The sequence below is a fragment of the Oryctolagus cuniculus genome, chromosome 13 (assembly GCF_964237555.1).
Source record: "Oryctolagus cuniculus chromosome 13, mOryCun1.1, whole genome shotgun sequence".
NCBI lineage: Eukaryota > Metazoa > Chordata > Mammalia > Lagomorpha > Leporidae > Oryctolagus > Oryctolagus cuniculus.
In genome coordinates, this window is record NC_091444.1 from 10,735,868 (window position 1) to 10,761,793 (window position 25,926).

The following is a 25,926-nucleotide window of genomic DNA, read 5'->3' on the forward strand; positions in this document are numbered from 1 at the left end:
AATATCAACACAGTCTTATATGTGAGTTTACATATAGTACAATTTATACCCATTCCTTTAAATATTTGTAGCTGAAAGTTGGGGAAATTTTTATGAAACACAGTCTATTCTTATCTTGTTAGTAATGTTTATATTTTATGAAAAATACTTTGACATGTAGATTTAATAGTTACCTAGTGTAGTCTTAAATTTCAATGACTTTTTATTACACAATATCACCAGAAACTTAAGTTTACTACTTTCAAATATTAAACATAGACTATTTGCTATTTTCTTATATTTTGAGTTTTAAAGGACAGACAGATGAATATTACAAGAGATTTTTTTTTCTAATTTTTATACTAAGGACATATCTTGAAGTTTCCTCTGTGTTTACAGGGTTGCAAAATTTTGATTGTTTAAAAATAATTTATTTAGAGATAGATTTTGAGGTAATATTTGCAAGCCATGAAGTACAAGAGCCCATTTAGTTTTTTGGTTTGTTTGCCTTTTGTTTTGCCATTAGATAAATTGAGAACCCAACCACGTGTTCCAGAGACCTATTTTTCCCCCAAATAGATGTATTGAATCCGCTGCTAGAGAGACTGGTGGATGTGAACACTTGATTGAGCCTGTGGGGAACAGCTCCCCACTGAGCCTTTATAGAAGAACAACTGTTTAAAGAAGAATGGGAAGTGGAACAGACAGAAAGTTAAAAGACGGATGTGCAGACTCCTGCTTTTAATGGTATTCAAGGGTTTAGCAAGCCATTAACTTTAGTGCTGTGGAATCGCTGAAAGGAAGATTTAAAAATAAAAACTTGTGGTTACCCAGGGACTGAGATGCTGAAAGATCTGGCAAGTCTGTTATCAGAGGGGATCTCGACGCATGGAAGGTCGAGTCAACTGAAAAGAAATATGAAACTGGTACCTGATTCCCCCTGAAGAGCCAGTGGTTCTTGCAGGGATGAGAAGTAGGTAGGTAAACCTTTGGTATTCAAAATATTAAGAAAGATGCTTTGTTACTCCTTATAGCCTATCTCAAATTTTTTGATTATATTTAATAAGAAACACATTCTTTTCATTTTAGAAATGTCAACAGTAATTAAAAGTGAAAAATTATAAATATTGCTAATGATTTACTTATCACATACTAGGGGAAAAATGTTTCATTGAACACTAAACATTATCCTGCCAAAAACCAATCTTTTTGTGCTCTAAATCATGTAGAATGAGCAACCTTGGTTTCCAGTTCACAAAAACCTCCTATTGTTATCACTGGCTAGGTCCAGGTTATTTTCTTTAACACATGAATTAATTCAAGTATGGGATATAGGTAAAGGTTGCAGAAGATTAAGATTTATTAGGAATAAAATGAAAGTACACATTTAAAAGAGAGTTCAAACAAGCTCTGGACTGGGCTGTACCCAGTGAGGATTGGATTATCCGTTTATATTATCTGGAGGAATTGAATATCCGTGGGGAGCATGTTTGAGATGGAGTTTGGGTATCACCTGTATTCTGGCCTCTTTTGGAAGTCTTGGAAGTGTCATGGTGTCAGGTACATGATGGAAGTAAGTGAGCTAGCCACAGTGGTTTTACTAGAATATTCTAATTAGCTATGATCATCATAGGGTTACATGCAGTCATGCTGGGTGTTTTCAGCTGGTACTGGGGAGATATTTTGCGGAAACGGTGGTTCTCTGCAGTACCGAGGTTTGGCAGAGGTTTGGGTAGATTAACTAGCATTGTAGAGAAGGTTTGGTGATCTCAGTTATCTCCTCGCTAGCTGCCTACCTGTCGCTCCCCCTCTTCGCGGAGGAACGACACAGGACCCTGCGCCGTTCTTTTGTCTGCTCGGCCCTTCCCGGGTTTGCTGCTGGTTCTTCCCGGGTTGGCTACCGTCCCTTCCACCTCCGTGGAAGGGCGGTTCCCCCTGCCACTTTCCCCACTTCCGTGGGGGAGCGGCACACCGCTGGCCGGCTCTCTCAGGGGCTGCTCAGGTGTCCCTTCAGATAGATGTTCCTGGTGCATGTTGTCTCTCTCTTCCTTTATAGTCCTCTTCCACCAATCCCAACTCTGCTACCCACACGCCGAGTACACTGCTCTCCTCCAATCAGGAGCAGGTCCTGCTGTTTATTGGTTGAACTGGAGGCAGCTGAGTAGAAGCTGTTTCCTCCTCTCCCAGCGACATATTGTGGGAGAGCAGATGCATAGAATAAGTCTTAATTCCAGTAACAGTCTAATCTGAGTTGCTCCCAGTTGCTCCCCACAGATCCCCCTTTCTTTTTATTTTTGGCGTTGATACGCGCCTGTCTTCGGTGCCCCGCGGCACACACTCTGCTCTGCCTGCTAGAGTTGCCCACAGGTGCTTACAAGCCCTACCAATCAGGCAAACCGAATCCGGGTCCTCTCTTCGCCATGTTGTGAGGAGGTTTTTAGGCGCTGATGCGTGCCTGAGTTCGGTGCCATGCAGCGCATGCTCTGCTCTGCTAGAACTGCCTGCAGGTGCTTACAAGCCCTACCAATCAGGCAAACCGAATCCAAGCCCTCTCATTGCCATCTTGTGGGGAGACTTATTGGTGTTGATAACGTGCCTGTCTTCGGTGACCTGCAGCCGCCCACAGGTGCTTATCGTCTTACTAATCAGGCAGACCGAATCCAAGCTCTCTCATTGCCATGTTGAGGGGAGGCCTTATTTTTCTCTATTTCTCTACCTCCGGGCATTCCTATCTCTCCTATTTTACTTCTATCTACCAGCATTCTTATTTCTCTCATTTTACTTCTAAACTTCTGTTTCTCTTATCCCAGTGGCTTCCCGGCGCCCGCCCCGAGGCTGCTTCCCGGCGGCTTCCCGGCTCTGCGCGACTTCCCGGCGCCCGCCCTGTGGCGGCTTCCTGGCTTCGAGCGCACTCCGTGGTCTCCGCGCCCTTTCGCGCCCGCACCACGGCCTCCGCGCTAGCCCCACGTTCCCTATCTATTCACGCCCCGCGTGCTCTCTCTGCACGCGGCAGCTTCCACGAGTCACACAGCCTAGCTCACGTTTCCGCCACCGGTATTCAGTCTAAGTTCCCCGGGGCTAACCTGGCAAATTCAACCTAGCTCACGTCTGTGCCTTTCGGTTTGGCTTCCCGTCTTTTGCTCCCTGGGCTAATCTGACGGATTCCAACCTGGCTTACGCGTCCGCCTCTAGTTTTAGCTTTTTGCCTTTTACTCTCCGGGCTGACTTGAAGAATCCCAAGCTAGCTTGCGTCTCCGCCTCAGCCTGCCCCCGCAGCTTCATCCTCCCTAACATATTTTTCTCTACCCGGTATGTTTCCTAACTTTTCTTCCAACAATATTCCTCCCTCATTTCTCCTGGCTTCTCCCCACAGTCCGTATCCGAGTCTAAGTTTCTTCTAGGTTTCACTTTTGCTTTCAACCTTAGAGATTTCTCCCATCTTCCCCCCGTAGTCCGTATCCGAGTCTATGCCTAGGCTTTCGATAGCTTCTTCCGGCACCTTTTCCGTCTAGCTTTTCCCTAGGCTCTTTGCTAGTCTCTCTCTCTGGTATTTTCCTGCTTCTTCCCGTTTCTTCCCTCCTAAGTTTCCTATCCGAGTCACGGCACCATTATGTCTCTCTCCTCCTTTATAGTCCTCTTCCACCAATCCCAACTCTGCTACCCACACGCCAAGTACGCTGCTCTCCTCCAATCAGGAGCAGGTCCTGCTGTTTATTGGTTGAACTGGAGGCAGCTGAGTAGAAGCTGTTTCCTCCTCTCCCAGTGCCATATTGTGGGAGAGCAGATGCATAGAATAAGTCTTAATTCCAGTAACAGTCTAATCTGAGTTGCTCCCAGTTGCTCCCCACACTACCTATGTCATATTTCCCCATCACAGAGATTCTTATCCCGTAATCTTTATGGGAAATCAAGGGAGGACGGTCCATCTTCTGTAACTTTTCTGTGTTGTGTCGGACATTTCCTTTACCTAGCCAGGAATGAAAACCCCTTGATAACTGCTCTTATGCTTCCATTGGACGAGCTCGATGTTCATCACCAGTCATTGCTGATGGTTGGAACCCCTGTATGACCATCACCTTTAGATGAAACTGTTGGATTCTGGAAGGGAAATATTTGCCTCTTCAGTTGAATATGTAGAGATCCAGAAGTAGCAGGAGTAGAAACCATCAGAGAACACAAAGCACTCTTTGTTCCTTCCCAGATGGATTATGTAGCCCCTTGGTTTGATCATAAATCTTTTGGGTATTTTTGCAAGGCAACTGTTGTTAACATAAGCACAGCAGTTTTTATTAGTCACTGCATGTGTTCTGCCTTGTTTGACAAGTAGGTAATCTTTAGGCTAGTCAGTTGTCCATGACCACAGCTAGGAAATATAAAGAATCTTATAGAGGTTCTAGGGCATGGCCAATGGTCTGGTCTAAGTCACCCAAGGCAGCAGGTGGATTTCTTAAACTGACTTCATGGTGTGCACTCAAGTTTTCTCCTTTTGCTCTTAGGGTTAAAAAGTTTACCCGGGAGTTTGAAATGTGAGAGACTGGCCTAAATTCAATTTGGTGGATTTGTCTACCAAGAGTGTTTAATAGCACCTGCCCTCAAGCTTCTAGGCCAGCATGGAAAAACTGGATCCAGCTGCTTGGAATGCAGGCCATTGATTTTGGAAGTGGACCCAACTTTTGAGTGAATGTATCCCAAAATATTCCTTGTTTTTTGGCTACAACAAGGTAAAGATTAGTAATCCCTAGAACAGGGTCTGTTGCTGATTGACTCCTGTTCTTTGAATGGCCTGCTGTTTTTCTTTCTGTACAAGTGGAAGAAGACCAGGACTCTTAAAGTCCTCATATGGGGTTTGGCTATCAACCCAAGATCTGGAGTCAGCTATTGAAGAAGACTGCCATTCCCCAAAATGTTCTTTATTATTTTTTGTTTATCCTTTTTTTAAAAGACTTATTTATTTATTTGGAAGTCAGAGTCACAGAGAGGCAGAGGCAGAGAGAGACAGAGAGAGAGAAAGGTCTTTCATCTGCTGGTTCACTCCCCAAATGGCTACAATGGCCAGAGCTGGGCTGATCTGAAACCAGGAGCTGGGACCTTCTTCTGGGTCTCCCACATGTGTGCATGTGCCCAAGTACTTGGACCATCTTCTACTGCTTTCCCTATTCATAGCAGAGAGCTGGATCAGAAGTGGAGCAGGCAGGATTTGAACTGGCATCCATATGGGTTGCCCATACTATAGGCAGTGGCTTTACCTGCTAAACCACAGTACTGGTCCTGGTTTTGTTTTGTTTTTCTTTTTCTTTTCTTTTTTTTTTTTTATGTGCTGCAGTAGATTGGTTTACTTTCATTTAAGTGAGAGGGCATGATTTCCTGGCATCAGGATATATCTCAGGTAGGCTATTTCCTGTTTAGAGATCTGGGCTTTGAATGGGAAAACTTTATATCCTCATTGCTCTAGAAAATTTGATACTTGAATGGCATTTTCATCTAAGTCTTCCTTAGAGGGGCTGCAGATGAGGCTTTCACCTAGATATTGTAAAATAACTTCAGTCTTTAATTTGAGCTTTCAGAGTTCCTTGGTGAGGGAATTGCAAACCCAATGAGGGCTACCCCTAAAGCCTTCAGGAATAAATGTACAGTTATACTGTTGAGCCATGTTTGAGGATGGGCCCATCAATTCAAGGGTGAAGGGTAGGTGCTGGGATTTGAGAAATAAGTGTATACAGAGGTCTATTTCAAGGCTAAGACTGTGAACCAAATGATGCCTTCACATATCTTCATTAGGATGGTCTATGGATTTGGTCTAATAAGATGAAAAAGGATGACAGCCTTATTTACAGCCCTGAGGTCTTGCACCATTCTGTGTTTCCCATTTGTCTTTAAAGCTTCAGAATCAGAGTACTACAAGGGAACTAGTGTGGAGCCAGAATTCCAGGATGAGAAATCTATCAATCAGAGGTCGGAGTCTCTGCCTAGCTTCTGTTTGTGAGGAGTATTGGCATTGAGAGGAAATGTTGCTTTATCCTTTAGGAGGACTGTAACGGAGACAACATGTGCAGCTCATGCAGGTGTGACCTGGACCTAGACCCAAGAATCTACTCTATTTTGGATGTCAACATGGATATCACCCAAGTGAGATCTTGTCTCAGCACTTAACCACAGCATAATAAAATATTTAGATTTCTAGGTGATTAACTGAGAGAAGCTCCAAGGGAGGATAGAAGAATAATATTGAGTAAAGGAGTTGGTCATCATGACATCACCAAAAACTGAGGAGAGACAGGAATATCCTTTATTTGGCATACCACAGACGAAGTAAATTGTTGGAGAAGAGCCTGACACCAACTCCCACAAGAACATAACTCTGAGAATACATGAGATTTAAGAAAGGATAAATGGCCTGCATCAATTAGAAAATTGACATTCTTACCTGTGACATTCAGGGTCATTTAGGGTTCTAGGGGTGTGATAGTGGTGTGATAGTCATGGGGGAGCCACCTGAGTTCCCAGATGCTGTCAGTCCTCGGGTAAGGATATGAGGGATCTGGGAGTGTCCCCTTTTCTTTGAAGCTGAGGGTAATCCTTTTATTTAAATGCGGGGCAAGGTCTGGGCAAGCTTTTAAGGTAGACAGAATCTTTTTGATAATGTCCTGCCTCCTCATACCCAAAACATTCTCTCTTGGGTTTTTCATACCAGTTACATGCCTCCAGGGTTGGCACCAAGGTTGTAAGACACTAATTACAATTGTTATAATATGAGCCTTTATCTGGACTGTTATTTCTCACTTTCAAGTCCCCTTTCCATTGTTTCTAAACACCCCAATGGTTATTATTATAATACAATATACAATATAATAATATAATAGATAATGTGTATTACTATGTTACATTAATATCCGATTCATGGGAATTTGAGATCCTATTGCCAGTTTCTGTGATTCCCTCTAAATATCTGTGGCTGACACACTGATTAACAGAATAATGGGTAAGACTTGCCCTTCAGGGGTCCTAGAATCGATGTTAGTATATTGTTTGGAGGCCTCTACTAGTTGTTCCTGGATTTTTTTTTATGTTGTATTACCTCCCTGATTTTGTCATCACTAACCAGTTTCTTTCATACTACATTTTTTCATTCCAGCTACAAGACAGGTCACCATATGTTTAGCACCTTGAATCTCCATTACCCTGCTGGTAATTCCAGGTAGCGTCCTTTTGTGGGACTGCAGTGTCTCCCAAATCAGACTGATCAGGCTGCTGAGCTGCCAAGGAACCAGCATGGGCCTGGGCTTTGGCCCAGATTCATTGTTTTCTTCAGGGTTGCAACAGGTGGACAAGACAATGTGTAGGTTATCCAAAGTCAACTTAAAAGCCCGAATTCGTGCCTTAAATTCCTCATTAAACTTTGTAGAGTCTTCTTGAAACATCCTTAGCTTTTATTCCATTTATTTAAGTCAGCCACATGAAAAAGGGCAGGTGTTCTAATTGTTTCTGCATCTCCGTTAGCCACATTTCTCAGAGGAAAAAGCGTAGTTGCACCAGCATGGTAGGAGGCCCCATTGTGAGTAGTTCTGGAAGTCTGTATTCCACGAGAGCAGGGAGGTGAAAGAATTGGGGCTTTAGGGAGCGGGGAGACGCATCATCTCTTGTGGGTGGTCCCTGTGGTAGGAAAAGGTGGGCTTGATGTGGTTGAGCCCTGGCTGGTGGAGAGCAACTCAATCCAGGGTGATCCACCACATCTGTCTGATCCTCTTTGAATCTGGTGTTGCTAGGACAGTATGCACATAGCAGAACCTACAGCTCCCCTAAGGGAAATTATGAAAGTGCCATGAAGACCTGGACCTAATAAATTTCAGACAACTTTTGTTGATTTTTACAGAAAAGATCCATTTTGAGGATGGCATTAAAGTTGAGGGTCCCATTTGTTATCTAGTTTCCTCTTTCTGCAGTTTCTTTTGTGACCTGTGTTGCAAAATAAAACCTTTTTTTTTAATTTTTAATTTTTTTTTTTTAGAATCTCTGGTTTAAGAAGGCTGAGTCCAGAAGGATGTATAGAGAGTTACTGAAGGCAGGAAAAGCGTCTTTGTGTACAAGGGTGACAGAAAGGAAAACAGGGGAAGGAAGTGGGTCGTAGCTCTAAGACAGCCCTGTCAGTAGACCAGGTTGGGTCTGGTGTTCCAGGACCTTGATGACATCCTTTGGTGCCTCAGGCCTCTCCAGGGTCCTCTCTGAGGTACTATTTGGACCTGGCATCCCAGGATCTTGAATAGAGTCCTGGAACTCAAGCAAACTTGAGCCTTTGCATTTGGCTAAGTTGTCCTCAGCTCCAGGGACTTTGCATGGGACTTTGCATGGGGTTGTTCACAAATATTAGGCTGCATTTTTTGCATGTTAGCATGATGAAAGCCCACTCAATTCTTTGGGTCTAGCCTGTAATCATTCAATATGACTGTTACAGTAATCCTTAAAGAGGGGCACTGTTGTGGCACCGTAGATTAAGCCCCAACCTATGAAGCTCGCAACCAGCACTTGTTCAAGTACTGGCTGCTCTGCCTTCGATCCAGCTCCTTACTAAGGCACTGGGGAAAGCAGCAGAAGTTGGCTGAAGTGCTTGGGTCTCTGACACTTATGTGGGAGACCCAGTTGGAGTTTCTGTCTCCTGATTTTAGCCTGGTTTAGCTGGGGCCATTGTTGTATTTTGGGGAGTAAACCAATAGATGGAAGATCTCCCTTTCCCTCTCCCCTTTTCCTCTGCCTCCCTCTCCCTCTCCCTCTGCAACTCTGCATTTCCGGCAGAAAGATAAATCTTAATAAGAAAAACTGTTTGAAACTTCTGAACATTTTCAAGTGAATACTGGGTAGAAGGTCCTACTTTCAAGGTATACAGATAAACTCTCAAATTCCTTATTCCGTATTCCTTAGAGTACGCATCAGTCATGCCCCAGGAATACATCCAGACTTCTCATTCTGGATGTTAGCGTTGGTAGGATTTAAAATCCATGATGGCTTGCCAAAGATGTCATAGAACGGTGGGTCCAGTTTTTTGTATTCAATACAAGAAATAATTATAGGGTGAGACATAAGCAAACATGAACAGAAGAATAAGATTTATTGTTAGCAAAGCTGAAATATGCACTCGAGAGAGAGTGAGGGCACCCTCAAGAGTAAGCTGCTCCCAAGGAAATCCAGAATTCCACTCTCTATGACCTGAAGGAATGGAATATTCATAGAGGACTATGTTTTGAGTGGGGTTTATTTGACTATTCATGAGAGTGTTTAGGGTAGGGGTTGAGTTCCAATAATTTTCTTGCATTTTTTGGAAATCTTGTAAGTGTTGTGGCATCAGATGCATGATTGGAGTAGGACTGTCGGCCTTGATAATTTCATGATAATATTGTTATCATTAGCTGTGGGTCAGTAAAGAGACAAGATCAACAGCCATGTTGAGTATTTCCAGCCAAGCAGTGGTTTTCTGAAGTACAAGGGGAGAGGCGGAGAAGGAAGGAGATAGAGTATGTAGAATCAAAGGGAGAGGCTAGTAACTTCAGCTCTCTCCTCATTAACTATCTGCCTGTGTCACTATTGTTCATTAGGAATTTAGTGATCCAACTCTCCTTTGTCAATTTTAAAATATCGCACAGGGGAAGGAATCTTATTCCTTTAAAGATGAGAAATCCAGTTTTTATCCTGGGGTTGTTATCATATTTTTGACTTCTTGGTACACCCTGAGTAATTTTTAAAACAGAAAATAGGTCAGATTTTTCCATTCGTAAAATAAGTATTTTTATTTTTCATTCTGTTAATATGACATATCACATTTCTTGATTCATATGTTGAAACATCCATGTATTTATTAAATGAATTCTACTTAACGAGGTGGATGATCTTTTTGGTGTGTTGTTGAATGAGATTTTCTAGTATTTTGTTGAGGATTTTTTGCATTTATGTTAATCAGGGATATTGGTTTATGCTTTTGTTGTTGTTGTATCATTGCCTGGTTTTGGAATTAACATAATGTTGACCTCAGAATGAATTTGAAAGTGCTCCCTTCCTTTCAAATATTTGGAATAGTTTGAGAAGAGATAGTGTTAGTTCTTACTTAAAAGTTTGGTAGAATTGAGTAGGGAAGCCATTTGTTCTGGACTTTTCTTGTATGGGAGACCATTTAGTTTTGCTTGATTCAATTTCATCCTTCGTTGGTCTGTTCAGGATTTCTATGTCTTTTTGATTCAGTTTTGGTAAGTTATGAACTTGCAGAAGTCTATCAGTTTCTTCTAAGTTTTCCAATTTGTTAATAAGTAGTAGTTTGTGAAAGTTTGTAAAGATTTTTTATTTTTCTATGGTATAGTTGTGATATATTCTGTTCCATCTCTGAACTTATTCATTTTGTCTTCTCTCTCTCTCTCTTTCCCTCATGTCATTAGTTTGAATAATGATGTTTCAGTTTTGTTCATTTTTTTAATAAAAAAGCTCATTTTTAAAATATTTTGATTTATTTTATTTCTATTTTGCATATTTCTTTTTAAAATTTTATTATTCTTTTCCCTCCTCCTAATTTTGGGTGTGCTTTGGTCCTTTACATACATTGTTAATGTTGTTTATTTTATATCTTTCAATTTTCTGATGAAGACACATCACAATAATATTTCCTTTGCATACTGCTTTTGCTGTATCCAATTTTTATTGATTTCAATTTTCACTGGTTTAAGAAATTTTTAAATTTTTCTTTTGACTTCTTTAGTAATCCATTGTTTGTTCAGGAGCATATTATTCAGTCTCCCCCTATTTGTATAATTTCTAGAGTCCCTTTGTTGTTAATTTTCAGCTTTATTCCATTGTAATAGGAAAATATACCTGATATGTTCTAAATATAATGGAACTTACTGAAACTCATTTTATGTCTTAGCATACAGTCTGTTCTATGTAATGTTCTATGTGCTGGTGAAAATAGTGTACTCTGCAGCTGTGGGCCAGAATGTTCTCTAAATTTCTATAATGGGGGCTGGCATTGAGGTGTAGTGGATAAAGCCATAACCTGCAGTGCCAGCTCCACTTCCAATCCAGCTCTCTGCTATGGCCTGGAAAGCATTAGAAGATGGCCCAATTCCTTGGGCCCCTGCACCTGCATGAGAGACTGGGAAGAAGCTCTTGGGTCCTGGCTCCTGGCTTTGGATCAGTGCAGCTCTGGCCGCTGCTGCCATCTGGAGAATGAACCAGCGGACTCTCTCTCTCTCTCTCTCTCTCTCTCTCTCTCTCTTTCTCTCTCTCTCTCTCTCTGCCTCTGCTTCTCTGAACTCTGCCTTTTAAATAAATAAATCTTTTAAAAAATGTCTCTCAGGTTCTTTCATGATGGCCTTTTATAATTAAATTCTTACATGACATTTGGTTTATTCCTCATACATTTTGTTTCAAGGCTTTCAGACGCCTGCATGGGAAGGGAACTGGGCAACTTGCCATCTCATTGTTTTCCAAGTATTCTGACTGTGTACATGTAAAGCCTAGAAATCCTCATTATTAAAGATTCCTGAGGATTGACTATCACAAAGTAGGACATAAAATGTTATGGATAAAACTACATGAATGGAGATTGTAAATGAGTTTCAGAATGTCTTGAGGCAATAATGCTGTTTCCCGTGGACACTAACATGAACCAGAAGCCAACTATTCAATAGATAAAACCATAAAGTATTATTTCAATATCCAGGATAAAAGTTTCCATTCTGTAAGCAGCTTCAATTCCATGAGAGTATGTTATATTCTTTAAATTCCTATGAATACTAATAGGTATTTAATTTCTATTTTGTTGAGCTACTCTCATCTCATACAAAAATATTTATTTTCACATGTCAGGCTAGTGAGTCCTATGTGTTGTTTCCAAAATGGGCTGAAGGACAACAACTTCAAATAACCTGAAATATCTTCTACATTTGATGTTAAATAACTGCTGACATATGATTTTATAAAGAGACTTTACTTAAAATATTAAAAATCATGACTTTGTAGTAGATGCTAATGGAATCTTAAGGTTGGTAAGACATTTATTTTCCTATTTATAATAGAATCTTTTTTTTTTTTTTTTGGACAGGCAGAGTGGACAGTGAGAGAGAGAGACAGAGAGAAAGGTCTTCCTTTTGCCATTGGTTCACCCTCCAATGGCCGCCGCGGAGGCGCGCTGCGGCCGGCGCACCGCGCTGATCCGGTGGCAGGAGCCAGGAGCCAGGTGCTTTTCCTGGTCTCCCATGGGGTGCAGGGCCCAAGCACCTGGGCCATCCTCCACTGCACTCCCTGGCCACAGCAGAGAGCTGGCCTGGAAGAGGGGCAACCGGGACAGAATCCGGCGCCCTGACCGGGACTAGAACCCGGTGTGCCAGCGCCGCTAGGCGGAGGATTAGCCTAGTGAGCCGCGGCGCCGGCCTATAATAGAATCTTAACAGGTAAAAAATTCTTTATTTAGGGGACCCAAAGAACTCTACTAAGAGACTATTGGAACTCATAGAAGAGTTTGGCAAAGTAGCAGGGTATAAAATCAATGCACAAAAATCAACAGCCTTTGTATACACAGACAATGCCATGGCTGAGGAAGAAATTCTAAGATCAATCCCATTCACAATAGCTACAAATATAATCAAATACCTTGGAATCAACTTAACCAAGGACGTTAAAGATCTCTACGATGAAAATTACAAAACCTTAAAGAAAGAAATAGAAGAGGATACCAAGAAATGGAAAAATCCTCCATGCTCATGGATTGGAAGAATCAATATCATCAAAATGTCCATTCTCCCAAAAGCAATTTATAGATTCAATGCAATACCAATCAAGATACCGAAGACCTTCTTCTCAGATCTGGAAAAAATGGTGCTGAAATGTATATGGAGATACAGGAGACCTCGAATAGCTAAAGCAATCTTGTACAACAAAAACGAAGCTGGAGGCATCACAATACCAGATTTCAGGACATACTACAGGACAGTTGTAATCAAAACAGCATGGTACTGGTACAGAAACAGATGGATAGACCAATGGAACAGAATTGAAACACCAGAAATCAATCCAAACATCTACAGCCAACTCATATTTGATCAAGGATCTAAAACCAATTCCTGGAGCAAGGACAGTCTATTCAATAAATGGTGCTGGGAAAATTGGATTTCCATGAGCAGAATCATGAAGCAAGACCCCTATCTTTCACCTTACACAAAAATCCACTCAACATGGATTAAAGACCTAAATCTATGACCTGACACCATCAAGTTATTAGAGAACATTGTAGAAACCCTTCAAGATATTGGCACAGGCAAAGAATTTCTGGAAAAGACCCGGGAGGCACAGGCAGTCAAAGCCAAAATCAACTATTGGGATTGCATCAAATTGAGAAGTTTCTGTACTGCAAAAGAAACAGTCAGGAGAGTGAAGAGACAACCTACAGAATGGGAAAAAATATTTGCAAACTATGCAACGGATAAAGGGTTAATAACCAGAATCTACAAAGAGATCAAGAAACTCCACAAAAACAAAACCAACAACCCACTTAAGAGATGGGCCAAGGACCTCAATAGACATTTTTCAAAAGAGGAAATCCAAATGGCCAACAGCACATGGAAAAATGTTCAAGGTCATTAGCAATCAGGGAAATGCAAATCAAAAACCACAATGAGGTTTCACCTCACCCCGGTTAGAATGGCTCACATTCAGAAATCTACCAACAACAGATGCTGGCGAGGATGTGGGGAAAAAGGGACACTAACCCACTGTTGGTGGGAATGCAAACTGGTCAAGCCACTATGGAAGTCAGTCTGGAGATTCCTCAGAAACCTGAAGATAACCCTACCAGTCGACCCAGCCATCCCACTCCTTGGAATTTACCCAAAGGAATTTAAATTGGCAAACAAAAAAGCGGTCTGCAGCCTACTGTTTATTGCAGCTCAATTCACAATAGCCAAGACCTGGAACCAACCTAAATGCCCATCAACGGTAGACTGGATAAAGAAATTATGGGATATGTACTCTTTAGAATACTATACCGCAGTAAGAAACAACGAAATCCAGTCATTTGCAACAAAATGGAGGAATCTGGAACACATCATGCTGAGTGAAATAAGCCAGTCCCAAAGGGACAAATACCATATGTTCTCCCTGATCGGTGACAACTGACTGAACACCAAAAAGGAAACCTGTTGAAGTGAAATGGACACTATGAGAAATGGTGACTTGATCAGCATAGCCCTGACTGTTAATGAACAACTTAATACATTATCCCTCTTAGTAGTTTTTTTGTCTGTTCTACTTAATATGACTGGTTTAATTCTGTAATTAATACACAGTTATTCTTAAGTGTTGAAATTTAACTGAAATGGGATCCCTGTTAAACATACGAGTAGGAATAAGAGAGGGGAGAGATGTACAATTTGGGACATGCTCAAGCTGACTTGCCCCAAATGGTAGAGTTAGAAACATACCAGGGGATTCCAATTTAATCCCATCAAGGTGGCATGTACCAATGCCATCTCACCAGTCCAAGTGATCAATTTCAGTTCACAATTGATCAAAATGAAAGGACTAAGAGTCAAAGGAAGCACATAAACAAGTCTAGTACCTGCTAATACTAACCGATAGAATAAATAAAGGGGAGAGTGATCCAACATGGGAAGCGAGATACTCAGCAGACTCATAGAATGGCGGATGTCCTAAACAGCACTCTGGCCTCAGAATCAGCCCTAAAGGCATTCCCATCTGGCTGAAAAGCCCATGAGAGTATTTCAGGCATGGAAAGCCAAGACACTCTGGCAAAAAAAAAAAAAAAAAAAAAAAAAAAAAAAAAAAAAAAAAACAAAACCCTAAATGAAAGATCTCTGTGAGTGAGATCCCAGTGGAAAGAACAGGTCTTCAAAGAAGGAGGTACCTTTCTCTGAAGGGAGGAGAGAACCTCCACTCTGAATATGACCTTGTCTAAACAAGATAAGAGTCGGTGAACTCAAAAGGCTTCCATAGCCTTGGAAACTCATGACTGGTGCATAGGGAGATTACTGATGCCATAAACAGGAGTGTCAATTTGTAAAGTCAACAACAGGAGTCACTGTGCACTTACTCCTCATGTAGGATCTCTGTCCTTAATGTGCTGTACATTGAGACTTAATGCTATAATGAGTACTCAAACAGTATATTTCACTTTGTGTTTCTATGGGGGTGCAAACTGTTGAAATCTTTACTTAATGTATACTAAACTGATCTTCTGTAAAAAAAAAAAAAAAAAAAAAGAAGAAGAAGAAGAAATTATCAATTCCCAACTTGACTCTCACTGGGATTAAACATGACAATAGGTCTGATCTGATTTCATCATCATTTAAAAAATCATCTAGTATTTTTCACTTTATGTTTGTGTGGGAGCAAACTGTTGAAATCTTTACTTAATGTATGCTAAACTGATCTTCTGTATATAAAGAGAATCGAAAATGAATCTTGATGTGAATGGAAGGGGAGAGGGAGTGGGAAAGGGGAGGGTTGCGGGTGGGAGGGACGTTATGGGGGGGAAGCCATTGTAATCCATAAGCTGTAGTACTTTGGAAATTTATATTCATTAAATAAAAGTTAAAAAAAAATTTAATTAAATTTCTTAGTCGTGTATAATACTCAGCACATTTGAACATTTATAACATGCTTTTAACATTATTATATAATAATTTATGCATACAGCCTTGAGTTTTTTACTACCAGAAACTGTTAATAGTTTAATAATAATAATGTATGGGTTGATATTTTTCTTGAGTATATAGCAGGATTTCTTTTAAAAAGGAGCATATTTAAAACCCTTAATGAAAAATTATATCTGGATTTAATATTCTTTTGGTTGTGTACTAGTAATTACATTCATTAAGGTTTTAATTTCAAGCAATATTGCCTGGATAAAATTAAGTAAACATCTCCTGTTAGTATCTGTTTATATACTGAACCTCATTTGCCATTTATCCTTTATTTCTTGCAATCTACATTCAATTTTAATTATTTTTTTCTCATTTAATTCTTACCAATATGTTAGTAATGATGAATATACTGCAAAATTATATGTAAAATTGTTAGGACATGTGACTTTTTTGCATTTATAAAAATAAGCCACCTGTTTGTATGAATTGAGTTTTAATTTGATCAATATTATGTTTTCTTTGAAACATTTCAGTTGATATCCCTTTGGATAAATACCCTTGAACCAGGTGGCTGTTTTCGATAAGGGTTTATATATCATTTACCAAACCTAACCAGTATTTTTAGATTACACATAATTTTGATGTGTAACTCTCGATATTCTACCCAGTAATTGCTGCAATAGCTTCTCTTTTCCAAGTAGTTGAGGCTTGGGGCTGACTGTAAGAAAACATAACTTATCTTTAAAAATGAGACTGGGTTAATTATTAATATGTATAAAAGAGGGCACGAGATATTTTAATTTTTTTCTAGAATCTTTCCTTTATGGACACATATAAGACATGTTTATTACAGAGTTGTATGGTCTACACTTATATATATGTGTGAAGGAAGAAAAACCAGACAAAATGAAGGAGATTAAGTTTCTTCAAGTTGTTCACGCAATTTTACAGTAGTTCATCTATAGATATATAACAAATACATACTTTAAATTTTAATAGAGATTCAAAATCATATGAAAATAAAAGTATATTGCTCAACTTAAAGCTGTCATTTCTTATATTAGAAAAAATCAACACTGATACACATTGATGTAAACTATGCATACTATAATAAATAGTAAAAAAGCAAAATATTAATAACATTGCTATAGCAATATGGTAAATATGATTAATTACCCCATGTAATATTTCATTTAGACAGTCACTGTATTAAGATTGTTGTAATGATTGATGCAATGATATAGAAAAAAGTAACAGGCTGGTGCCATGGCTCACTTGGCTAATCCTCCACCTGCGGCGCCAGCACCCCAGGTTCTAGTCCCAGTTGGGGTGCCGGGTATTAGTCCCAGTTGCTCCTCTTCCAGTCCAGCTCTCTACTGTGGCCTGGGAGGGCAGCGAAGGATGGCCCAACTGTTTGGGTCCCTGCACCCGCAAGGGAGACCAGGAGGAAGCACCTGGCTCCTGGCTTCGGATCGGCGCGATGCTGGCCATAGCGGCCATTAGCGGAGTGAACCAACGGGAGAAAGACCTTTTTCTCTGTCTCTCACTGCCTATAATTCTACCTGTCAAATAAAAATAAACAAAAAAGTAACAATATGAAGATAGTTCCTTTAAAGATAATATTAAATTATAACTAGATAGTTGAAATAAGCATTGGATGGATAGTTAACAAGGTGAATATATGTCATAGACATTTGATTGTAACCCAGAATTGATGTAAATCAATTACTGAGCAAGAGGCAATTATGCTTTATAAGTTAGAAAGAAAGTCAGACTTGTGCTTAGAAGTATCTTAGATTTTGTTGTTTTTTCATGAAGTCTGAAATAGTTGCGTGGATGCTTTAAAATATTCAACAATTGAAACATGTAGCCATAAAACTTATTTAGACATAATTGAAAATCTTGTACATTTTAAAGATCTGCAATTTGTGTGCATAACTCAGGCAATGTTTAGGTGATCCCTTTGGTTCTTAGTCCTATCATTATGATCAATTGTGAACAGAAATTGATCACTGGGACTAGTGAGATGGCATTGGTACATGCCACCATGATGGGATTGAATTTGAATCCCCTGGTATGTTTCTAACTCTACTGTTTGAGGTAAGTCAGCTTGAGCATGTCCCGAATTGCACATCTCTTGCCTCTCTTATTCCCACTCTTATATTTAACAGTGATCACTTTTCAGTTAAGTTTCAGCACTTAAGAAGAATTGTGTATTGATTACAGTATTCAACCAAAAGTATTAAGTAGAACAAACAAAAACAAATACTAAGAGGGATAACATATCAAGTTGCTCATCAACAGTCAGGGTGAGGGCTGATCAAGTCACCGTTTCTCATAGTGTTCATTTCACTTTAACAGGTTTCCTTTTTGGTGCTCAGTTAGTTGTCACCTATCAAGGAGAACAAGTGGTATTTGTCCCTTTGGGATTGGCTTATTTCACTCAGCATAATGTTTTCCAAATTCCTAACAGGGATCACTTTTCAGTTAAAATTTAAACACCTAAGAATAATTGTGTGTTAATTACAGAGTTCAACCAATGGTACTAGAACAAAAAAAATACTAAAATGGATAAAGTATTACATTGTACATCAACCATCAGGACAAGAGCTGATCAAGTCACTGTTTCTCATAGTGTCCATTTCATTTCAACAAGTTTCCCCTTTGGTGCTCAGTTAGTTGTCGCCAATCAGGGAGAACATATGATATTTGTCCCTTTGGGACTGGCTTAATTCACTCAACATGATGTTTTCCAAATTCCTCCATCTTGTTGCAAATGACCGGGTTTCATTGTTTTTGACTGCTGTATAGTATTCTATAGAGTACATGTCCCATAATTTCTTTATCCAGTCTACTGTTGATGGGCATTTGGGTTGGTTCCAGGTCTTAGCTATTGTGAATTGAGCTGCAATAAACATTCATGTGCAGACAGCTTTTTTGTTTGCCAATTTCATTTCCTTTGGGTAAATTCCAAGTAGTGGGATGGCTGGGTTGAATGGTAGGGTTAAACAAAAAAACCTAAATGAAAGATCTCCGCGAGTGAGATCCCAGTGGAAACCAGTGGAAAGAACGGGTCATCAAAGAAGGAGATACCTTTCTCTGAAGGGAGGAAAGAACTTCCACTTTGACCATGACCTTGTCTAAAAATTATCAGAGTCAGTGAACTCAGGGGGCTTCCATAGCCTTGGAAGCTTATGACAAGAGCCTAGGGTGATTACTGAGGCCATAAACAAGACTGTCAATTTGTTAAGTCAACAACAGCAGTCACTGTGCACTTACTCCTCATGTAGGATTTCTGTCCTTAGTGTGCTGTACATTGAGATTTAATGCTATAACTAGTACTCACACAGTATTTTTCACTTTATGTTTCTGTGTGGGAGCAAACTGTTGAAATCTTGACTTAATGTATGCTAAACTGATTTTCTGTATATAAAGAGAATCGAAAATGAATCCTCATGTGAATGGAAGGGTAGAGGGAGTGGGAAAGGGGAGGGTTGTGGGTGGGAGGGACGTTATGGGGGGGAAGCCATTGTAATCCATAAGCTGTACTTTGGAAATTTATATTCATTAAATAAAAGTTAAAAAAAAAACTCAGGCAATGAAGAGGTTAAAGAACATGATTCCTGCCCTAGAGAGTATGCAAGAGAGTCCACAGGGAAAAAATAGGCAAACAGTATCCTGTGCTACCTTCAGCTCCTGCAATGGAGATGAAAAACTTCAACACTTGAGGTTTGAATAACCAAGGAACCTGATGCCTTCTATTCCACTTGTCCACATAATATTTATTTTAATTTTTCCAATTAAATTATTTCTCACAATGCTCTATGTATCATTATATCAAGAAATGAGAAGAAATTTTAATGTCCACTAAGATTATGGACAGCCAGTCTTGATTAGAAGTTGTAACTACAGCTGGAATAAATTTATAAAAACTAAGGTTGGAATACTTTAGATTTAGAATACATTTGTAAAAACCCTGCTGGTAAAAATGAGAGGCTGGTATTGTGGAGAGGAGGTTGAAATAATCACCTGTTCCAAATCTGTGCTGGCATTGAAAGGATGCACATTATACTGGTGGGTTTTTCTGCTAATTATTTTCTGAAGCGACATTTTTCCCAACACAAAAGAGCTTTTTTTCTCAATATAACAAAAATTGAAATCCTATGTGTGTTCAATAGTAAATAGACAAATTTTACTTTTTATTTCCACTTGAAGAGTTACATTTCGTATAAAAGTTTACAAATAACGGTTTTTATTTTGATTTTTTCAGTATAAAAAAGTCACCTTGATGGCATGATGTAATGCTAACTGCTTGTAGGACAGTTAAATGTCAGTATTGAAGCCTAATCTCTAGCTGCCGTCATGTAGATATGAACGAATGTTCACCAAGCATGCATTTTGTATTTTGTTGCATTGTACACTGCAACTAATAAGCCAAGGAATCTACATATATTAGGTGCGTATACTGTTTCTAAAAATCAAACTAAGAATGATAAATTATCAATATAATTTAGTATTTGCTAATTTTACTACACTCTTTTGTTATGTATATGTAGGGAAGTCATAGGGATTATAAATTCAATTTGAATAAAGTTTAAAACCATATAGTTTATGATAAAGGGCCTTTAACTTAAGATGGCCAAAGCACTGATATTATATATTTGCTGTAAAGAGAATTTTAAGTTTTATTTTTCTGATACTAAAAGTTAGTTAATAAAGACTTGTTTCCATTAACTTGAAAAAAAAAAATAATCACTTGTGACATCATCATCCCTTATTACAGCACCAATTCGAGTCCCAGCTGCTCTGCTTCTGATCCAATTTCTTGCTAATGCACTTAAGAAAGCAGTGTAGAATGGCCTAAATGCCCGGGCCCTGAACACCCATATGGGAAACCCAGAAGGAATTCCTAACTCCTGGCTTCAGCCTAACGTTGCTGTTGTGGCCATTTGGGGAGTGAACCATTCAGTGGCTGGAGGATCTCTCTATCTGTCTCTGTCTTTGTCACTCTTTCAAATAGTATAAATAAATAAATAAAATAAATAAATGAATAAAATAAATCTTTTTAAGCAAAAGATAGTAAAATGAGAGGACTTATGAAATATTTGGATATTTTATAGAAAAACAGATGATTAACTATATCTAAGGGATGACAGATAAAGCAGTTTCATGTGTTTATACACACAGATATACCAGATGAATAGAAATCAAAGTGAAACTGCAAGATTTGCTGTGATCTCTAAAGAAGAGATGTAGGCTGGGACATGACTGAAAACAGCCTTGTAACACATTCGTGTGTAGGGAGTACAAGGGACAGATGGAGAAAGGGAGGAGGTGACTGATGATATCAGGAAAGCTCGTCTAGTGTAGCAGTCCCATCTTGGGGAAGCCAAGAGAAGAGAAATGTCCACAAACTCTGTGTGTCGCACAGACGCCAGGAGGAATGAGTGAAGACAGGCGTTCAGTTTTGGAGAGTGGGAGATCAATGGAGCCGTCATGGCCACTGTTAGAGTTATTGAGCTGCATTACAGAGCATTAAGAAATGGGGTCTGTGAGAAGTAGGGGTGGCTGATACGAATGACTCAAGTCACAAGGTTCTCAGTGAAATAAGGTGGTGAAACAAGATGTCTTTAGCATTTTTCTCAATTTCTTATACTATTTAATGAATTATATTTCAGAAAAAGTATAAACGTCTTAGAGTTACCACTAATCTAATCACTGCAAATATGTTATTGAACACTACGTGGATTCTAGGGCTGTGGCCCTACCTTGGGTTTTCATGTAGTTATTGTTAATGTGGACGCAGGAAGGTCACTACCATCTCAAGGCTCGGATTTCTCTTGTGCCATACTTTACCCTAGAATGTTTATAAAATTAATTTCCAAAGGGGAAGTTAAATAAACTGCATTGACAACAAACACATATATTCACCAGGCGGAATCCACAATTTTAGAATTAGAAGAAGTAGTGAAAGTAAGATAAAAAGGCTATGGATAAAGAGGGGGCATTTTTAAATTAGGAGGCTGTAATTTAGCTATAGGCAAACCAAGAGTCCATGCTGTGGAATGATCTTAGCTTCAAGATCTAGATGGAATTTTAGCTGATTAAGGTCTTTGAGAAAGCAAGAAGCATTAAGATCCATGGCATCCACTAAGGGGTAGGATGACTCCGCTCTTACTCAGTACGAGTTTTGGAAAAGTATTTCTGGAATGCAGAGGCAGTGTCTAGAGATGGTCAGTGAATCAGGCATGGCATTGGGACAGGCTTTCCAGTTGTTCAATAATGGATGTCCAGTGTTACATGGATACCGACATTGGTGGTGCAAAGTCTCATATAGGTCACAGCGGCTCTGTTGCAAATCCGTCCTAACACATTATTAGACTGGTTTCTCCAGTGTGTGCCTGTTTTGATAGAGTTAGAGCATGGTTACAGGTTGGCATTTGGTGCAGTTGTTAAGTCACAGGTTAGTTGCCTGCCTTCCTCATTAGAGGGCTCTGCTCTGGATTCCAGCTTCCTGACAGTGGGGTCCCTCATTGACTGCAGGCGAAGGATCAAGTAATTTGGTCCCTGCCACTCACAGGGGAGACCCAGATTTCACCACCAGCTCCTGGCTTTTGTGTGGCCCAGCCGTGGCTATTGTCAGTGTTTGGGATGTGAAGCAGTAGATCAGATCTGCCACCAACCCCTATCTTTGACACAATCCAAAGTTAAAAAATAACATGGTTATAGTTGGGTAGAACTACTGAACCTTAAGAGAAAAAATGAGATCAAGGATATGGTTTCCTTAGAAACAAGAATAAATGTGAACTACCTGTTAAGGGTTATTTATATATTTATCAAATAAATAACACTTACTAGAAGCTTCTGGTAATTGTTCACTTTCATATTACTGAAAGGGAGGCATGACAAATCCTGATGATGATTCAGGGTGGAGATAATGGAGGAACTCCCCTTAATCACGACGTTGCTCATCTCCTCCTACTCTTTCAGCACAAAAAGTGCTAATAAGCAGTCAAAAGGAAGATTTAACTTCCAGTCATGTCTGCATTTTGGAGATATTAATAACAATGAGTGAAAGATGGAGAAACTGGAGGAAAACTCTTAGAAAGTTACTTGGTAGCTAGTAGTCTAAGGGTACTCTGTAAATCATGACTCCACTACCCACTTTTTTTTTAAAGATGTTTTATTTATTTGAAAGGTAGAGTTAACAGAGAGAGGGAGAGACAAAGAGAAATCTTCTGTCCATTGGTTCACTCCCCCAATGGCTGCAATGGCTGGGCCAGGTTGAAGCTATGGGCCAGGAGCTTCTTCGAGTTCTCCCGTGTGAGTGGCTGTGGCCCAACACTCAGCCATCTTCTGCTGCTTTCCCAGGCACATTAGCAGGGGGTTGGGTCTCAAGTGGATCAGCTGAAACCCAAAGGGAAGCTGACTTGCAGGCAGCAGCTTAACCCATTATGCCACAGCACCAGCCCTTCCATTACCACTTTAAAAGAAATTATTGGGCTGGTGTTGTGGCACAACAGGTTAAGATATGGCTTGCAATGCCGGCATTCTGTATTAGAGCACTAGTTTGAGTCCTGGCTGCTCTACTTCAGAGCCAGCTCTCTGCTAAGGCACATTGAAATGCAGCAGGAGGTGGCTCAAGGACATGGCCCCTGCCACTAATGTGGGGGACCCAGATGGAATTCCAGACTCCTGACTTTGGCAAAGACAGTCCTGGCCATTGTGGCCCCTTGGGGAGTAACCAGCAGATGGAAAATCGGACACTCTCTTTATGTCACATGGCTTTTCAATAAAAATAAATAAATAAAAAGTCCTTTTATAAAGAAGTGTTACTGAGTTTTCCATTCAAACTCAATATTTGTTGACTGAGCATGTTTCTATATCTCCCTCTCTAGACCAATATTTACAACTTTCCCTATATCCACCAATGTTACTGTTTTCTAGATTTTATTCTTTTTTTTTTTTTTTTGACAGGTAGAGTGGACAGTGAGAGAGAGAGACAGAGAGAAAAGTCTTCCTTTGCCGTTGGTTCACCCTCCAATGGCCGTTGCGGCCAGCGCACCGCACCTATCTGAAGGCAGGGGCCAGGTGCTTCTTCTGGTCTCCCATGGGGTGCAGGGCCCAAGCACTTGGGCCATCCTCCACTGCATTTCCTGGCCACAGCAGAGAGCTGGCCTGGAAGAGGAGCAACCGGGACAGAATCCGGTGCCCGACCGGGACTAGAACCCGGTGTGCTGGCCCCGCAAGACAGAGGATTAGCCTAGTGAGCCACAGCGCCGGCCATTAGATTTTATTCTAAGAGTTTCTTTATTTTCTGAACTGAAACTATTTTTTTCAACATAAAATTTTCCTCAGCTAATGGTAAGCAAAGATGTTGCAGGGAAAAATACTCAAATTTTATAGTCATAACGAACCTGATTAGATCAATGGAGCACATTGAGCTTTAGTTAGATAGTCTCCTTTATACATGGTCGATAATTGAAGACCAATTTATGGAGAATTTATATTGGGTATTGTTAACTTCTCATGTGTTTTCTAATAGAGGGCCACATTAATAAATGCACCTGCTGTCTTTTATTCTGCCTATAACATATATATTTTTATTACAAAACCTCTTGGCTCTTATCATAAAATTAGAAGTATTGTTAGAACAAAGAAAGAGAACATGTTCACCTTTTTTATTCTGTTTTCACTTGGCCATAAACCATCTATTGTATTGATTGCTGTATATATACTAATTGTATTATTTAAAATTCAGTGTTACGTGCTTTAACTATTAACTGTTATTCCTCCATGTTGATTATGAACACATATAATAAAATCCTACTGTTCTTAGCAGTAGGTTTCCCAAAAATGTGTCAATTTTAGGAGTAAGTTTTATTCCACATGAATTAAATGGAAGTCTATCTTAAGCTGTAACCCCACATCTCTATTTATTACACAAAATTAATTCACAAGAGAATTAAAGAGTTCCCCAGGGGCAATCTGTGAATCATAGAATGCGTCACATGCCTTAAAATTTCTCATCATTCAACCATGGGATATCTTGTCACTGTAGTTTGTTATACACTTGATAAAGTTTACTTGTACCACATCAAAATAATATCCTCTTCATCATTTTTGGGGCATGAGAAAGAAGAATAAAATCACAGAGACTGAAACAGGTGATATTGACATTATGAATTTATTCTTATGAATTGAGTTTGGGAGCGTTATCCCTCAGGGTAACTAAATTGACTCTTTGAGGATGATAAAAAAAAGAATCCCTACTTCTTCCTTAGATTAAGCAATTTCTTAGATGGAGTAACTAAACGCTTGGTTCATTCTTTAACCATTACTTTTTACCTGAAAGGCTGATTCTATTCTGAAAAACAATCAGTTTTATATTGGTGTATAAAGTGATATTTTTGCCAAGATGTTTATTCTGGGCATCACACATTTAGAATATTCTTTCCTATTGTGACTGCAAATGACAACAATTTTGAGTGCTGTACAAGTTGTATGTGATGTGATTTTTTTATATAGAAAATGTATTCCCTATGTTGTGTTCATACATAACATAATTTTGTTGTGCATTAAAATATCTTTTCAAAAAGCTCCATAATCTCCTCTATTTAGCATTCCCTATTTCTCTTTGAGTAGCTATACTTTTTCATTCTATTCAATTTTCCCATTTTCCCCTGTGTCATTAAAATCTCTACCAATTGCATTGTGACTTCCAGGTCATTCATTCCACTATAACACCTCTCAACTGAAGCACCGTGATGGCCTTACTGCTAAATCCAACAGAAACACTTAATTATTCTATTTGAAGGTGTCAACTTGCATTTAATTTTTCCCTCTTTGAGCATTAACTTTTGCATGCACTTATTTTAGCTAGTAGTGATCCTGGGCTAATAACTTCAGTGGAGAGTATGTGGTGTGATAGACAGGAAGTATGATCTTTGCCTCCAACATCTCATCTTAGAATGTTTCAAAGATAGCAGGGACTGGATGCATAGAAAAGCCATCATAGTTTGGTGAGGTGCTTGGCAGATATTTTTCTTTAGCTTTCCAGGAGGAAAAGGAGGGGAAGGTTGTGGATCCCAGGAGCCCCAGAAAAGATGGAAGATGTATCTGTGTTTTCAGCAATACCTTGGAGAACTGGGAATAATCCCTGGATAGGGATGATTGCCATGCCTGGCTTAATTATCCTTATAAAGTATTTTAAGAATATTCCCATTTCCCCTATCAAGGTATGAAAAGTAGCAGATAACCCCTAGACTGGTGTGTAAAAAGGTAAGAGAGATGTTTTAAGAAGTACAGCAATCTT